The 5,579-nt window shown below is 34.8% G+C and overlaps 1 protein-coding gene across 2 annotated transcripts in view; it reads left to right on the top strand.

Annotated features, from left to right (window-relative positions):
• Positions 1 to 389: 389 nt before the first annotated feature.
• Positions 390 to 5,579, top strand: part of LOC115210948 (synaptotagmin-C) — a 127,311-nt gene continuing 122,121 nt past the window's right edge. Inside the window, exon 1 of one of the 2 annotated variants that reach the window (XM_036501723.1) lies at positions 390 to 967. The gene's annotated coding sequence lies outside the window, so the exon portion shown is untranslated. The remainder of the gene's footprint in view (positions 968 to 5,579) is intronic. The other variant, XM_029779741.2, reaches the window with a different exon arrangement.

Below are 5,579 nucleotides of genomic sequence, written 5' to 3'. Positions count from 1 at the left end.
TGTGGATCCATCTAAAAACTAATACACCAGCTTGTTGTTCTCTCACCAGTCTTTGTTTTTTCTACATTTGATCTATATACATATATCTATTATGTACATACATGTATATGTACACGCACATGTACATGTGTGTGTGTGTATTTATGTATGTATGTAGGTAGGTAGGTTGGTATGTATGTATGAATATTGATAGTGTCCATTTTTTTTTGTCACTACTTTAAAAATTTTTATTTATTTCTATTTTCATTTTTTGATATTTTTTTTCCTTTATATAAATATTTGATACCAGATTGAACAGAATTAAAGATCCAACTGACAGTATGTGACAAAACAAAACAAAAAGAAAATTAAAAGAATTTTTAAAAAATAGGTCGGCTGTATGATATTGTCAATTATCTATCAATTGCCAGGAAGAGCGTGTGGTTTTACTGGACCTTCAGCAGCTGTTACCATTCCTTGTGACCTTTTACTAATAAATATAGGACATCTGCATTCAATTTAACAAATTCACTTCGTTCAATACGTTCACAGACTGTTTCCTTCTTGATTTTATTTGTCTTTTTCTCTCTTTTTAAAAAAAACAACAACAAAATACTTCGAATATTTTTAGATGAGACTGGTTGAATCTGAAGTCTCTTACATAGATATTAGTTTGAAGCCTTTCAAACTAATGTGTATGTAATAATGTATGTATATATCTAATAACTGAGAATTTAGCCATGTTTTGGGCTGTCTTAGTGTTCATTACACAGTGAAAATGAAAACGAAATGGAAACGATATTATACATTTACACCAACACCAACCCTTAGTTAATTTTGAAACCCTGTTCAAGGTGTATAAGTGTATATTGCTTTTCACACCCATTATACATATCTGCTCTCACACACACATATATTTAACACACATACATGCAAGAAGAAAAATAATTATCAGAAATTCGAAGAAGGATATTTTTATTTGCCAAAGGTAAGATACCTAAATATCTTTAATGTCATTTGTATAAATTATGATGATTTTCTAGCATTGACATGTCATGACAGATTGATAGGGGGGAAGAATACACGAATAAATTTACCATACAATCCTACGACACTTGATAAAGTACAAGATATATTTGATACTCTATCAACTTCTGTGGGAGGGATCCAATAAGGGAACGTTTATGTGGACACATTACATTCCAGAAATAACAGCCAAATTTCCCTTGAATTACACACACTCATGCTAAAAAGGGATACTTTAGATAATTTGTATCAAATGAAAAACTATGAATGAAAAAAAAAAACAAAAGTGGGGCTTTTGTTTGCATGGAAATCACTAGTGTGTAGGAGTGGCTGTGTGGTAAGTAGCTTACTTACCAACCACATGGTTCTGGGTTCAGTCCCACTGTGTGGCACCTTGGGCAAGTGTCTTCTACTATAACCTTGGGCCGACCAAAGCCTTGTGAGTGAATTTGGTAGACGGAAACTGAAAGAAGCCCGTCGTATATTTGTATGTGTGTATGTGTGTGTGTGTGTGTCTATGTTTGTGTGCCTGTGTTTATCTCCCCACCCAACATTGCTTGACAACCGATGCTGGTGTGTTTACATCCCCATAACTTAGCGGTTCAGCAAAAGAGACCGATAGAATAAGTACTAGGCTTAGAAAGAATAAGTCCTGGAGTCATTTTGCTCGACTAAAGGTGGTAATCCAGCATGGCCACAGTCAAATGACTGAAACAAGTAAAAGAGTAAAAGAGCATTGCTTAAAATGTACAAAGGCCATGGAGAGGTTCACCCTGGGTGACTCTGGAAAGCACATTCAATGTTCATTATGTTGAATTTTCCATGACAACAAGCTGGCAGAACCGTTAGCTTGCTGGGCAAAATGCTTAGAAGTATTTTGTTTGTCTTTACATTCTGAGTTCAAATACCACTGAGGTTGACTTTGCCTTTCATTCTTCCAAGGTTGATAAAAATAAGTACCAATCAAGTGCTGGAGTTGATTTAATCAATTTACCCCATTCCTGAAAAACTTCTGGCCTGGTGCCAAAATTTGAAGCCATTATGTTGAATTTTTCATAGAATGGGGACTGGAAGAAACTCAAAGACTAAACCCTTGAAGCACTAACTCTCCCTTCACCACTTTCAGGGATACCTTTGGCCATTGTAGACCTGTTTCATCAAAATAAACAACAATAACATCAGAAAAACAAAAGACTAGTTCACATCCTCACCCGCCTTCTTAGGATTGCTATTTAAAATGGAAATACCCAAAGCTGAATATGGCACTGTATTCTGTGTGATAATCAACTGTTTCTGTCACTCTGCTACAAGAAGATTTTGTGTAATTACTACATAGATAATCTTCAATAATTAAGTGTTTTATGTTCAGTATATTACATTCATGAGATCCTACCATATTTGTATACATTATGCAGAATGCTCCCTTGAGATATATTTCACTCATTGATATAGTTGATATACATAATTAACAGCACAACACCCCTCCTTCTCTCTCCTTATCTATCTATCTATCTATCTATCTATCTATCTATCTATCTATCTATCTATCTATCTATCTATCTATCTATCTATCTATCTGTGTGTATATAAAGAAAAAGAGAGAAAAAAAAAAGAAAAATGAAAGGAAAAAAGAGAGCCACTTACTGTCATCTGTTTTCTTTTTGTATGACACTATTGCCCAAGGTTCCCGTGGTCTTTTCTGTAGGCTTTTCTATCCACGGACAAACCTAATCTGTTCTCCCCTTTTACATTGACATTACTGCGATACACGATCCCTATTGATCGGCCCCACTTTTTTTCCCATGATCCCTTTTGATCAGAATTCACCCCCACCTTTTTTCTTTTTTTTTGATCGGAATTCGCTTCCCACCTTTTTTTCTCCTCTTCTCTTCTTCCCCAAAAGAAAAGCTCTACTTTGTATTTTGTCCCTTCTGTGTTTAGCCCTGTGTGGCCAATAAAGAAATCTATCTATGTGTATATAAATATATATTTTATAATTTCATTTACGCATATTGATACTAATAACCAGTTGCTAGAATTCAGTATATGCATATGGTTTAGAATAGTCTTAGGTGAGTACAGAGCATATTATTAATTATTGAATGACAAGGGAACAGGACTACATAATCAACTTCATTGGCTTACAGCTGTTTCTTCTATAAGAAGCTGCACACTCACAGCTGAGTGCTTGTGCAATATCTTATAGCTTTCTCAGCACTGTTAAATGAAGTTGATGTATGTATGTATGTATCTGTAAACAAATAGCAGTTAAAATAAATTTTCAACCAAAACTTTTAACAATTTTCAAGTTGAGCTGAGGCCATGACTAGTGACCGAGACTTTTGGAAATATGCTGTGCTTGAGAAGACCCGGCAAGCCAAATGAGACCATAACCTCATGGCCTATGCCAGGGGTGTAACCAGTCCACTTATGCGTACCTTTCATTCATTGGACACTGCTTGCGAAGACCTGTTGAGGCAAGTGAAATCGAAATCAAATACGATGACTGACATCCGTCCTAGTGGAGCGCTAAGAGCACCATCCGAGCGTGATCATTGCCAGAGCGGCTAACTGGCTTCCATGCCAGTGGCACGTAAAAAGTACCATTCGAGCGTGATTGTTACCAGCATCATCTTACTGGTATGTGAAAAAAACATTTGAGTGAGGTCGTTGCCAGTGCCACTGGACTGGCTCCTGTGCAGGTGGCACATAAAAAAACACCATTTGAGCATGGCCGTTGCCAGTACCGCCTGACTGGCCCTCGTGCTGGTGACACGTAAAAGCACCCACTACACTCTCAGAGTGGTTGGCATTAGGAAGGGCATCCAGCTGTAGAAACTCTGCCAGATCAAGATTGGAGTCTGGTTCAGCATGGAAAGCGGACGTTAAACGATGATGATGATGATAATAATGATATATATATATATATATATATATATATATATACATATATAAAGTTAATCCAAACAAGAAAACACAAAAAACACAACAACGCAAGGACGTTGAACAAATATAGTATTATTGGATGCTCAGGAAAGAAGGGAAGAAGGAGGGTTTCACGTTTCGAGCGGAGCTCTTCATCAGAAACATAGGAGAAATATATATATATATATATATATATCAAAAGGATATGTTATAATACTATTCCACAGCCATACCAACATCCAACATACATCCATCATCAGCTGCCCCATGAATATCATTATGGTCTCGACACCTGGGTAGTACCATTCAATCCGGCAGTGTCAACAACACTAAAATAAGTGTTGTTTGGGAACAAATGAACCAAAGAAACCACAACTTTCGAACACACTTACCCTATGCAGAGCCGTATTGATAAATAAAGTCCATAAGTAAATTACAACCACTCTTAAATACGTAACTAAACAGCAACAACTCTATTAAGTCCTACAAAAATTATAATCCCTAATTCAATATGCAGGCAGGATTAAACACTAACTTTAATAAAACTAAAACAAAATTGACATATAAACCAATGTACATTGTATCGGTATTAATAGTAAACTGCAATGACTAAATTATATGCTAAATTGCGATCAATCTTTAAGTCCATATAAATAATAATCCCACCAGTCTTCCATAGATACTACTATAATGAAAGTTTTAGGCGGGCGAGCTGGCAGAAACGTTAGCATGCCGGGCGAAATGCGTAGCCGTATTTCGTCTGGCGTTACGTTCTGAGTTCAAATTCCGCCGAAGTCAACTTTGCCTTTCATCCTTTCGGGGTTGATTAAATAAGTACCAGTTACACACTGGGGTCGATGTAATCGATTTAATCCGTTTGTCTGTCCTTGTTTGTCCCCTCTGTGTTTAGCCCCTTGTGGGTAGTAATGAAATATATAATGAAAGTTCAAACCTTATAAAATTTTTCCAAAACAAAACATGATTCAAATTATATATATATATATATATATATATATATATAATATTAATTAGAGACAAAACCACTATTTTGCAAATCAAACAAAGAAAGACTTAATCCAATACATAAAAAAATTTATTTAATTTATATTAAATTTTTTTATGTATTGGATTAAGTCTTTCTTTGTTTGATTTGCAAAATAGTGGTTTTGTCTCTAATTAATATTATATATATAATATTTTGCTATAAAATTGGATTCAATCCTAAATCTGATTTTTCCCTGTAAATTTGGATTTATTCCCTAATATTTATTATTATATATATATATATATTATAAAACTTTTGGCATCATTTGTTTCCAATATATGTGTGTATATATATATATATAAATTTTTTTTCATAATGAGATAAAAAAAAACCAAGGCTGTGTAGATTTATAGATAGAAGGTCTTACAGCTGTTTCCAGGATATTTATTAATTATATCCCTTCATCAGAGACGGTGTGAGAGGATGGTTAAGTAATAGTTAATTTAGATAAGATATAAAATAGAGAGTGAAGTGGTGGAAATAAAAGAAAATAGATATGGTATATGTAGGGATATTGCATTTGTAGATCCCTATGCAAAATCCCTACAATAGCCAGCATGCTAACCACTGGCCACATGCTCTCTTTTAATCTTTACTCTTTTAC

Source organism: Octopus sinensis, linkage group LG4 (assembly GCF_006345805.1).
Source record: "Octopus sinensis linkage group LG4, ASM634580v1, whole genome shotgun sequence".
Classification (NCBI taxonomy): domain Eukaryota; kingdom Metazoa; phylum Mollusca; class Cephalopoda; order Octopoda; family Octopodidae; genus Octopus; species Octopus sinensis.
Note: the sequence above shows the minus strand (reverse complement) of the source record. Positions and strands in the feature narration are given on the sequence as shown.